Below are 12680 nucleotides of genomic sequence, written 5' to 3'. Positions count from 1 at the left end.
AGGCCAGCCACCCCCCTGAACACCCCACGTGGGCCCCAGGGCTGCACGGTCCACGGTCTAACAGTGGAGCCGTGGGGCTGCCAGCTGACTCGGCTGCTTTGTTCCAGCCCTGGAGTGGTCTGAGGGTGGCTGAGGACCGTGGCTCTCTCTCTGCTGAGAAGCCACAGATAACGCCGGCGACAGAGCCTGATAAAGCGTCTGTCCGAGGCTCCCTCCCAGACAGGCCCTGCTGCTCCTGCCAGCCCCAAGGGCCCCTGTCTCCAGAGGTCCACCCCTCCCTGGGATCTCAGCTTTTCTCTTCAGAGGCTGAAGAACAGGCTAGCAGACCTCTCCCCACCCATATCTTCAGTCTGGCTCTCAGAAGTCCCTGAGGCCTCTGGGCCCAAGAGCAGAATAAACCAATCCTCTGATTTACTCTCACGAAGAGAATGTCAAGGCATGTGCCTCTCTCAGTGGAATTCCAGACTGTGACTCCCGGGGAGTTAGGGGGATGGTGGAGTGGAGTGCCTGGGATCTCTTCCTAGAGCCTCTCAAAGGACACCCCAAGTCACCTCTTTCAATATCACAAAACCCCACTCTATGCTGGGGTCTATGATGATACAGGAACAAATAAGACACAACCACAGAAGCTTCCAGGAAGAGGGTACTGAAGATCTAACCCAGCCAGACCTGCCCCAGGCCGGCACCCCAGGTCTACAGAGGGGCCTGGCCTGCAGTAGGAGGTATGTGAGAGGTCCCAGCCAGCCCTGGGCTCCCTTGGGTGAGATTCAGTGCCCAAGGGCTGGAGAACTGAGACCATAAGTCTTGGATCTGATGGAGGCGACATGGGCCCTGCCCTGGGGATCAGAAGACACCGTAACCAAGGCCCTGAGAACCAGCTTCTCTGAAGTCGGCCCTCGCCTCATCCTGAGCCTGGTGCGGTGAGCGGGTACAGGCGGCAAGCACTGTCAGAGGGGAGGCCCTCATAGGAGAGGCCCTGCTCCTGCATGGGAACACGGGGCTCCCAGTTTAACTGAAGGAGTCTGGGGTTCTGGGTGGGGCTACCTGCTCTGTGCTGACTGAGCTGAATAGGGTAGACAGTGGAAGCTGGAGACGCCAGGCTGGAAGCCAGTCTCTGCTCTGCTCCTCTCTGACTGGCCCAGGGCAGACCTTTGGCTCTCTCTAAGGGGTGGGCTACAGGTCCTCCAGGGCCTCCCAGCGAGAGGAGTCCCAGGGGCGAGGCCCTGTCCAAGGGTCAGCCTGCCCAGAGGGAGAAGCCTGGGCTGCCTCTGCTCCCCCGGAGGAGGGCTGCCTCTCCAGTTTTGCCTGCTCGGAGTGCAGTGGAGGGTGGGAACCCAGGTTTCCTGCATCTTGGACCAAGGCACTGCCTTTTTTGGATGCGGGGACCTCCCCAGCCCTGGCCCCAGCAGCTTCACAGGGGCCTCTGGCTCATAAAGCCAGTTGTTTTGGAGTGTTGGGATTGCAAGAGAGTCCTCCTGCCTTTCCCCACCTACAGCAGCTCCCTCTGAAACCCCTGCAACCACACAGGCTCAGCCTGGGTAACCCTCCACACACACACACACACACACACACACACACACACACACACACACACACACACCCCTGTGCACCAGAACAAACCCTTCCCTCCCTGGCATCGACATGCCTGCTGTGGCAGTCTTTCCTCATGCATTCATTTATTCTTCCCTCAAACATCTACCGTCTCACGTGTGTGCCAGGCACCGGGGCCCAGCAGTGAACGAGACAGTCCTAGCTCCCGTCCTGGAGGAGCTTAGAGAGCTGAAGGGCTGGGGTTCACCCTCCACAGTACCTGGCAGAGAAGCCCCTGTCATATTGGGTATTTCCCTGGTTACAACTATGGCTGCCCACCCTCTTCAGATCAAGAGGAACACAACCCCCAGCCGTGCCCCCATGGGCATACGGGAAACGCTTGGCTGGCAACCCAAGCCCTGAGACGCTCATTCTCCCACCCACCCACAGCCTGGACGGCTGTGCTGCAAACCTCCCGTGTGGCTTTAGAGATGTCACTTCCCTCTCTGGGGCTGGACAGTGACTTTGGAACAGGGTTGAAGTGGTACAGTTGTCCCCAGCCAGTTGATCCTGGGGGCGTTTGGGATGCAGGTCAATGAGAGGTGGGAGTGGGGCTCTGCCGTTCCATTGCAGGGTGAACCTGGGGTCCTCAAGGCTCTCTCTGAGGAATCTTGCCCATCTACAAATAGAAGGGTCACTCTCAATGCCATCTCATTGGCCCCTAACCAAGAAAGCCGATTGCTCCCCACTTCAGGGAACTCGTTGCACACCAGGCCACGGATCTGAACACCACAGTGAGTTACCACATTTAATGATAAAGCAAATCAATGAGAAAAGAAGACCCTGTCCCCTTTCATCCCTCACTTATAACAGCACCATCTGATTCTAGCTAAGGCTTGGTCTATGACAGGACATCAGGCTTGCCCAGTGGTTCAGCAGTAAAGAATCCACCTGCCAATGTAGAAGATGTGGGTTCAATCCCTAGGCCAGGAAGATCCCCTGGAGGAGGGCATGGCAACCCACTCCAGTGTTCTTGCTGGGAAAATCCCATGAAGAGAGGAGCCTGGTTGGCTATGGTCCATAGGGTTGCAAACAGTTGGACACAAGCAACTGACCACCACCACCACCATAGCAGGACATCAGTGGAGGGCAGTCCTTGCCTCTCAGAGTGGTACTGGGTAGCAGGGAATGTCCCCAGGTGTCGGTTCTGAGACAGGCACAGCTACATTCTCCATCTCCTTTACTCTTCACCAGCTTTCCAGGCAGTGTACGTTTTACTTTTTAATTGAAATATACATAGGGCAACACACATGAATCTCAAGACATTCATGGAGCTCAAGTTCAATGAACTTTGACATGCATATAAACCCATATGGAGGGACTTCCCTGGTAGTCCAGTGGTTAAGAATCTACCTGCCCAGGCACAGGACACCAGTTCAATCCCTGGGCTGCAAAGATCCCACATGCCACAGGGCAGCTAAGCCTGTACGCCCCAACTACGGAAGCCGGGGCTCCCAGAACCCACACTCTGTCCCAACAGAAGCCACCATAGTGAGAAGCTCTGGCCGCACGCAGTCATGGAGACCCAAGGCGGCCCAAAAAATAAAAACCTATGTGACAACCAGATCAAGACAAAAAGAGTTCCAACATGCCAGAGGTCTTCCTCAAGCCCCCTTTCAGTCCACAACCCCCAAGGATAACCACTATCACAGCCTCTCTCACCATAGATCAGCTCTACCTGTCCTTGAACTTCTTACTAATGAAATAGCATAGACTTATTCTTTACACCTGGCTGCTTTCACTCAACAGTGTGGCAGTATCGTTCACATTGCTGCATCTGTCTGTCCATGGTTTCTTCGCGTTGCTGTCCTTCCTTCTGCTGATGGACGCCAGAGTTGATTCCATTTCAGGGCTATTATAACCAACTCCCAGGGTCACACTGCCCTGTGCCTTTTGGGCATGCACATTCACCTCTCTTGGTGACGCAGTACCTAGGAGCGCAGCCACTGGGTCAGGGGGTGGGTGGACGCTTAGCTTTCATAGCTATTTAGGCAGCATGCATGTTTAGGACCATTTTACAGACATAGAAGTCAAGGTTCAGTTTAAATCACTCACCGAGCTCACACAATCACGAAGTCATGGAGCCTGCTCTGGAATCCAGAGATTCCAGACTCCAAAGTCCTTTTAATCCTGCTTTGTAGAACAGGTGAAGGAGGTGCAAGGGTGGAGAGCGCCAAAAGAGAGGGGAAGCAAAGGGGTAGCTCAGCCAGCCTGCTCTGTAATCAGCTCCTGGGATGTCCGGGCCGCCCTGGGAAGGCACAGCTGCAATTCCAGGCAGACACAGAAGAAATGCGGCAACTCAGAGGCAAATAGAATGCAGTCCGGCCCCTCACCCTTCCCCAGCCCCACTCACTCCAGCCACACTGCCTTCCTTGCTGTGCCCTGATAATGCCAGCCAGGTTCCTGCCTCACTGGCCATCTGGCCTTCAGCTCTCCCTTTCAGAACTGTTCCTGCCTCAGCCAGCCACATGGCACCTCCCCCAAGTCTTTGGGGCCTCTGTTTCATTTCCCAATCCAAAAGAGCACCCCATCCCTCACTGACCCCTCACCTTTCACCTCCATCTGACCTAATATTTTTGTGCACATTTGTGTATTGCCTGTCCCCTACCCTAGAATGTGACCTCCAGAGGCCCAAGCCTCACAATCTCGTTTGCTGTTCTACCTTGACTATGCGGAGCAGTGTCCGGCACCTGAGAGGCCCTGAGCGAATGAATGAAGGAATGAAAAGCAACCACTTGGAGCAGATGGTGGCAAAACTGCAGGCCAGGAGGGGCTTTTGTTGTCAGACCCAGCTGCCGTGCTTACGGCAGATAAGTGGAGATACAGCTCCCGCAGATGACGACAGCAATCTAGAGCCACTGGACAGGGTGAGGTGATGCCCACACTGACCACGGGGGCCTCCAGGCACTGCAGGACTCGGCCATTGCAGCTGGCTCGCGATGGAGCCAGAGGGACAAGGGTACCAATGTGTACCTGGGTACCTGCTGGACTGACCCTTCAGGATGGGGAATTTAGGATTCCTGGAAGAAATGGCCACAGATCTCCCCAAAATGACTTTTCCCTTAGGGAGTCTAAAAGATTATCTTTAAATCAGATGGGCCTGAGAATGATGTGATGGGTCCAGGAAAATTCCCACCTCCTTCCACCCCTGCCTGGAATACATTCTCCATTCCTCACTGCCACTTGCTGGTCTGGGAAGCCTCTGCTGATTCCTATTACCACCCTGGGCCTCAGTTTCTTCCTCCTGGCAAAGGGGTGGGATTTGTCTGTGATGGACAGTGAAGAAAACAACTTTGCTGGTACGAGTTCTCATACCTCAGGACTGCTGGGTGTTCTCCAGCCAGCTCTTGCCCACTCTGGGCTTCAGATTCCCACATGTCAAATGAGGGAATGTGGCAGAACGGTCTCCAAAGACCGAAACCCTCCCTCAGGTATGACTGAGCTTCTGTTCTTCCCAAAGGAAGGATAAGTTTATCCAGGGATATAGGGAGAGGGAGCCACAGGAAGAGGGTGATGACATCAAATACAAACTTTGCCAATGCCATACCTTTGCTCTGACCTGAACTTGTTGGAGGTTTCCTCTCTGAACCCCCCTGAATGCCTGGGTAGGCTTTGGATAATATGGGTGGGGGAGCTGTGGTTGGCTTCTCTCTCTGCAAACAAGAGTCTGAGTCTCAGAAGGTGACCAACACCAGACCACATCTACGCACTGTCCCCAAGAGTTTGCCCACGCCGCTCACAATTCTACCACATCTCCCCATTACCACCAAGGCCAGGAAAAGACTAGCCCAGGTCAGAGAAAGACCCAATTTTCAGATGAAGAAAACTGAGGTTTTTCTAGGGATCCCACAGATCATTCATTCAAGCACACAGGTACGCCCAAGTCTGGCCTTGCCACATGTCAGGGTTACCTCACTGACTGCACACACAAGCCTGTAAAGAACACGCCATTTTTCTCCTCATTTGACAGATGGAGGAACTACAGCTCAGAGAGGTTAAGTGACTTATGTAAAGTCACACAGCTGTGAGTAGTGGGGCCAGGATTTAAAACTAGGCCTGTCCGACTCCAGATCTGTTCTTTATGCTTCCTGCCTGCGGACTGAGGGACAAAAGGGAGAGATTTTGTGCTTCGGAAATCCAGAAACCTGAGAGGTGGATTTTGCCAACAAGGGGTGAGTAGGGGAGTCGGGGCCTTTGCACCTGCTGTTTGCTTTATCCAAAAAGCCTTCCCCTAGATAAATGCCTCACTCTTCACTCAGATCTCAGCTCAAAGGGCACTTGCGCGGGAAGCCATTCTTTCTAGGACCACTGAGCCTCAACAGAACCATTCTTCTCACTCTCTGTAGCCCATCATAGTAACACCTGTCACCACCCGAAGGATTATCTTATCTGATGTGAATATCCATGTATTATTTGTTGTTTGTCTCCTCTGAGAATGTAAGATTTTGTCTCTTTTACTCATCCCTATAACCCCAAAGCCTAACACACACTTGGCACAGAGTAGGAATTCAGCTCCCATCAGTTGAGGGAAGGCTCTGAGAGACCAAGTGCCTTTGCCCCTAATAATTGAAAGAAAGTGGAGCAGCTCTTATCTGCTAGGTAGAGAGAAGAGGGTGGAACCGCGCACCCTCGCAGCCATCCCTAGTTGTTAACCCATTTCACAGATGGGGGAACTGAGGCTCCCGCCAGCATCAAGGGCCCACAGATGGCACATGGCAAATGAAGCAGTCCGTCGGGGTGGGAATGCACGACCCCATGAGTCCAGCCGCGAGCCCAGTGCTCCCAGTAAGAGTAGGGGTTCGCGACCAGAAAGGGAAGGGGTGGCAACACCCCGCCCCCACACACAAGCGCTCGAGGCGCACACCCCGGGCTGTGCTGTGCGCCACGGGGCCCTGGCCTCGCGCCGGGGCCGCACCCAGGGCCTGGCCGCCCGAATTCCTCCCCTCCCGCCCCCGCGCCGGCGCCTCCCGCCGCCCCCTGCCGCCCCTGGGGCCCGAGCGCGGCCCCCGCGATCCCCCATCCTTCCCCTTCCCGGGGCCGGCCGGGTGGCGGACGGTGAGGACGGGCCAGCCCCGCCGGGATGCTCGCTCGTGCCCCGCAGGCTGCCCCTGCCTGCCGGCCCCGGGCCCCCAGACTCCGGGCGCCCGCAGGCCCCGCGGGTCAGCGGGAACCGGCAATTTCCCGGCCGCCCGCCCCGCCGCCCGCTCTGTACTTAGGCTGATGACGGGTTCCCGCGGCCCTGGTGGCGGGGCGGGCGGCGGGTTCAGGGCGGGCGAAGCCGGCCCAGCCGGTCCCGTGCTCGGCTCTCAGGCGGCCGCCGGGCCTGTGTCATCCACCAGGAATTTCTGTTTTCCCCTCCGCGGGGCTGGAAGAAAAAACAATAATTAGGTCACTGGGCAGGCGGCAGAGAGGGTGTGGGACAGGCCAGTGGCGCCCTGCTGGGCCGGGAAAGGCTCTGGGAGGAGGACGGGGCGGAGGGGCCCCCGCAGCGCTCCCTGCCCCCTTCCTGCCCTCCCCAGGATGCGGGCGGGTGCAGCAAAGGAATCCCTCACCGCGGCCACAGCTCCCTCGGGGGCCAGTGCATTCCGTGAGCGCGCGGTGGGCACCGCTCGTCCGCCAAATTCTGTGCTAGGCGCCGGGGCCTAGCATTAAACAGAAGAGAAGGAAGAACTTGGGAGAAAAGACCCACAAGCCGTCATGCAGAAATGTACAATCATCGCACCCGTGGCGGGGCCGGGGGCGTGGGTTCCAGAATCCCCGCTGTTACCGAAACCCAGAGGTGCTTAAGTGCCTTATATAAGGTAGGATGGTATTTACACGTAGCAAACCGGCATCTTCCTGTATTGTTGTTTAGTCACTAAGTCGTGTCTAACTCTTTTGCCACTCCATGGACTGCAGCCTGCCAGACTCCTCTGTCCATGGGATTTCCCAGGCAGGAATACTGGAGCCGGATGTCATTTCCTCCTCCATCCTTCAAGTCATCTCTAGATTACTTATAGTACCTAATACAATGTCGAGTAAATGACATGTAAATAGTTGTAAATATAATGTAAATGCTATGTAAATAGTTCCCCAGCCAGCAGCAAATTCAAGTTTTGCTTTTTAGAATTTTCTGGATTTTCTTCCCAAATATTTTCCATCCAGGGTTGATTGAATTGCAGATGGAGACGCCACAGATAGGGGGAGGGCTGACTGGATAGTGGGAGGCGTGCTGCACAGAACAGAGGAGTTTCAGGGTACTCTGCTTGCCCAGAAAAGAGGAGGGGGGTGGGTAGTTAGGGAAGGCTTCCCTGAGGAAGTGGCACTTGCCCAGAGGTTTGAAAGGAATGAGGACTGGCCAGGCCAAGTGGAGCTGGTGACAGGAAGGGTAAGGTGGTGGAAGGAACAGCATGTGCAAAGGCTTGGAGGTAAGAGCCAGTGCATGTTATAAGAACTGGGAGTACAGAAGAAGAGAATCAATGAATGTTTAATTCTGAATGTGAAACTAACGAAAGACACATATTTTGGGTCTAATGAGGCCCGTAAACATAAGCCAGTTCTATTATCTGATGCTCAACTGAAGATATAGCCACCTTTTCCTACACTGGAGGAAATCTGTTTTGGGCTTTTCTCACTGAGAAATTCTAGGTCTGGATATTGTACCTATGGGCATTTTCAAGGAATTTTCAAGGGTCATTTGGACTTAGCACATCTCTCACCTTTCACTCTGACCTTAGGACAAGTCCCTGGAAAAAACGGGATGCCAGAGCAACTCTGTCTGGCTATAGAGTTCACAATATGTGTGATAAGACTAGAGAGGTGGTCAGGATTAGATCACAAAGGGTCTTAGGGGCCTTGGTAGGGAGGTTAGATGTTACCTTAAGGGAAGTTGGGAGCAATGGTTTGGGAGGGGACTTCCCTGGTGGACTAGTGGCTAAGACTCTGTGTTCCCAAAGCAGGGGGCCGGAGACCAATCCCTGGTCAGGGAACTAGACCCTACATGCTGCAACTAAGAGTTCACATGCTGCAACTAAAGATCCCATGTGCTGCAACTAAGACTGGGCACAGCCAGATAAAGAAATAAAAATTAATATTTTTTAAAAACAGGATGGGAGGGGATGATCTGATTTCTAAACACTGCTGATAATATCCATCATTTATTTATCTCCTATTAGGTGTACAGGGCTAAGTGTTTCATGCACATCATCTCACTAAGCTTGATGATAATCTTTTGAGAATGTTTTTTAGCCATTTTGTAGAAGAGGAAGGAGGCCAGGGAAGTCATTTGCCCTGGGTCATCTGCTACTAAGGGGGCAGAACCAGAGCTGAAATGTGCTAGGCCCTGTTCTGGAAGCTGTGAGACAAAAGAGGGAATCTCTGGCCCTACTCTTAAGGAGCTTGTAGTCTGCTGGGGAACATGTGCTTGTGATGGATGAGAGCCATGGCAGAATACAGTTTACTTCTCTCTCCTATGATGACCTAGGGGTAGATTGTCTAGGACTGGAATGGTGATACTGGTCCATGAGCTTGCCCAGGCACCCAGGCCCCTTCCACCTGTTGCTCTGACATGTTGATGTGTCCAAGTTGGCTCCCCCCAGCTTGGGTGGAGGGGGGAGGAGGGAGGGAGCATGTCCTTTCCCCTTAGAGAACATCACTGCTACATCATCTGTATCTATATCTGCAGCTGTATCTGTATTTGAATCCACAGCCACATATGAATCTATATCTATAGAAACAGATCCACCAATTACCTAATATCCAAGGCATCAGCTTTCAAGATAGACGTTCTAGGGACTTCCCTGGTGATCCAGTGGCTAAGACTCTGCACTCTCAATGGACGGGACCCAGGTTTGGTCCCTGATCCCACAAACCACAACTAAGAGTTTACATACAACTAAAGATCCCACATACCACAACAAAGATCTGGTGCAGCCAAATAAATAAGTATTTTAAAATTGAAGATAGATAGATAGATAGAAACTTTAGTGCCCAAAAAGTAAAATATAATAATGGATAAAATCAGCCCCTAGTGGCAAAACATGGAAACAGAAAACATTACACCTGAGAGAATGATCTCACTTCCTATTGACATCCTATTGGTAGTTTCCTTAACACAACTATTCCTGCATATAACACTTAATTCACCTGAACAAAATAAAATATTTTTGGTATGGTTTTGATAAAAAGAAATTAGTTTTTTCCAAAAACGTTACCTTATAAAATCCTGGAATGTCGCATGCATCTATGGGTGTTATGGGTCAGAAATAGCTGCAAAGATGAACAAGAGAGGGCACAGCCCTCTTCAGTTCTTTCAACCACACCCCACCCCCTCAGAAGAAATGGTGCCCAGATAGGCACTCGGGATGTGGCAAACTGCCCTTGGCCTATGCTTATGGGGACCCATCAGGAGAGTGATGTGGGAGACACACTAGAGCACTGGTTCTCAAAGTGTGGTCCTCCACCAGCCATATCAGCACCACTTGAAACTTGTCAGAAATTCACATTCTCGGCCCCACCCAGGCCTACAGAATCAAAAACTCTGAGAGTAGGGTCCAGCTGTCTGGGTTTTCACAAGCCCTCTAGATGATTCTGATGCAAACTAAAGTTTGAGAACCACTGGCCTAGAGCCCTGCACACGGGACTGAGAGTTGGAAAACCTTGGTTCTAATCCTGGACCTGGCAGTCCCAAGGCTCTGTGACCTTGGGCAAGCCAGTTTCTGTGGGTCAGGAGCCTGGGCCGAGTCTAGCTGGCCCTCTGCCTCCTGGTTCCTCACAGGCTGCAGTCAGGCTGTCAGCCAGGCCTGCAGTCATCTGAGCTCACCTGGGGAATGTGTCTGCAACCAAGCTCACTGAAGGGCTTGTTGGCAGGAGTTGGCACCTCATGGGTAGCTGGACTGCAGACCTAAGTTCCTTGCTGGCCTTGCTGGTCCTGCTGGCTGTTGACCAGAGCCCTGCTGCATGGGCCTCTCTGTTGGGCAGCTCACAACATGGCAACTGACTTCCCACAGAGAGAGAAAGTATGTCTCAGATGAAAGGTGTGATCCTTTTGTAACCTCATATCAGAAGTGGCATTCCATCACTTTACTGTCTTTGGTTTGTCAGAAGGCTTCACTGTGGCTAGCCCACATGGAAGGAGAGGGGATTATACATGGGCATTAGTGCCAGGAGGCAGGGGTCATCTTAGAAGCCCCTACCACATCTGAGAGTCCCTTGGACCGCAAGGAGATCAAACCAGTCAATCCAAGGAAATCAACCCTGAATATTCATCGCAAGGACTGATGCTGAAGCTGAAGCTCCAGTACTTTGGCCACCTGATGCGAAGATCTGACTCACTGGAAAAGACCCTGATGCTGGGAAAGATTGAGGGCTGGAGGAGAAGGGGACGACAGAGGATGAGATGGTTGGATGGCATCACCAGCCTGATGGACATGAGTTTGAGCAAACTCTGGGAGATAGTGAAAGGAAGGTCTGCTGCAGTCTATGGGATCTCCAAGAGTCGGACATGACTGAGTGACTGAACGGCAACAACACATCTGCAAAGACTTGTTCCAAGCAAGCCCAAGATGGAGGGAACCCCAAGCCTGGGAGAAGCCTGAGAAGTGTGCCTGGTGGTGGTGGGGTGGTGTCTTCAGACAGCATCCAGTGCCTGCCGACTCTGATTTTTATCTTCACTGTGGGGCCTATCTGATGGTGGGGGGTATTTGCAGCCAGCAGGAGCTGCATTCCAGGGCTGGGTACTTAACATTCCAGAGGAGCTCTCAGCTAATTATTGCCTTGCCCAGCCCAGGCCTGGACCACCCGGCTCCCCTGAGCTCCCAGGGCTTGGCCAGAGGATTCTGGTGGCTTTCTTCTTAGGTCACACTGAGAGGCCCAGAGATGGGCCAGACTGAAGCAGCGTTACGCAGCACTGAGTCAGCAGTCACAGGGGGCTGGAGCCCAGGCCCTTTCACCCCCAGCATGCAGGCCAGGGGCAGAGGCAGCAGGGGTCTTGGGGCTGAGCTTCCTGGGGGTGGGGGGGTGGGGGGGGGTAAACTAGAGCAGAACGCCCAAATGACTGCTCTGAGCCTCCTCCGTTTCCTCACTATAAAAAGGGGAATTTTCCCAAGATCTCATAACATGTGACAAAGACTCTCTCCTTGATCAACCTTCAGACAGGCTCCTCTTTTCAACTAGGTCTTGTCCTTGGGCCTTGGCTTTGGCTTGCCTCACCCAGTTTTAGTGAGAATCCTGCTAAATCTGTTTAGTGAGAATCCCCCACCCTTGATATCAGACCACCTTGCCTGCTTTCGGCATGAGTCCTATTAAAGTTGGTTTTAGTAAGAATGGCCCCTACCCTTATGTCTCCTCTTAGTCATTTTCCATCCACTGACCCCTCATCCACTTGTTGGCTCTAAGCCTCGCTGTCTCTGCTGTATCTAGAGTTGAGCGTGATCTCTCCCTGCTACTGTGATGTCTTAACATCTATCGCAATAGTCCTGAATAAAGCCTGCCTTCCTTGTTGTTTTAACTGTTTTAACAAATGGTAGAATAACTTTCTTTTAACCATGTGCTTGCATGCTAAGTCACTTCAGTCATATCCTACTCTTAGCAACCCCATGGACTGTAGCCCACCAGGCTCCTCTGTCCATGGATTTCTCCAGGCAAGGATACTGGAGTGGGTAGCCATTTTCTTCTCCAGGGGATCTTCTAGACCCAGAGATGGAACTGGTGTCTCCTGCGGCTCCTGCATTGCAGGTGGATTCTCTACCACTGAGCCACCAAGGAAGCCCATTCCTTTAACCATGCATCCTGTGATATCCAAGTTCTGATCCCTTCCCTGTGCAAAGGGGTCCCAGGAGGCATGACATTCTCACTGCTCCTCAGGTAATGAAAGGGGAATGTGGGCTTGGGGTGGGCAGTCCTTTGCCCAACACAGGAACAAGCAAAGGGCTTGGGCAGCAGGTGGCCTAGGGCCCGAGAAAGGCCAGTGGGGGCAGAATTCTCTAAACGCCCTCCCCTCCTCCTCCTGCTCTCCTGCTTGGGCCCACTCAGCCCTGAGGCCTTTGGAGCAAACACTGAGGGCCTTGGTGAGCAAGATGGCAAGAGGGAGGCCTCTGATAAGGGGGTAAGGG

General features: G+C 53.1%; 1 long non-coding RNA gene across 4 annotated transcripts in view; it reads right to left on the bottom strand.

The window, feature by feature from the left end:
• LOC139035556 (uncharacterized) overlaps positions 1–7396 on the bottom strand; it is a 58514-nt gene extending 51118 nt beyond the window's left edge. For 2 of the 4 annotated variants that reach the window (XR_011488148.1, XR_011488151.1), the window contains exons 1-4: positions 7143–7396; positions 6803–6955; positions 5138–5243; positions 3646–3852 (exon numbers count right to left, since the gene is read on the bottom strand). This is a non-coding gene — a long non-coding RNA (uncharacterized lncRNA). The remainder of the gene's footprint in view (positions 1–3645; positions 3853–5137; positions 5244–6802; positions 6956–7142) is intronic. The other 2 variants (XR_011488149.1, XR_011488150.1) reach the window with 2 other exon arrangements.
• Positions 7397–12680: the final 5284 nt, after the last annotated feature.

Source organism: Odocoileus virginianus, chromosome 6, assembly GCF_023699985.2.
Source record: "Odocoileus virginianus isolate 20LAN1187 ecotype Illinois chromosome 6, Ovbor_1.2, whole genome shotgun sequence".
Taxonomy (NCBI): domain Eukaryota; kingdom Metazoa; phylum Chordata; class Mammalia; order Artiodactyla; family Cervidae; genus Odocoileus; species Odocoileus virginianus.
The sequence above is the reverse complement of the archived record's forward strand: the minus strand, read 5'-3'. Positions and strand labels throughout refer to the sequence as shown.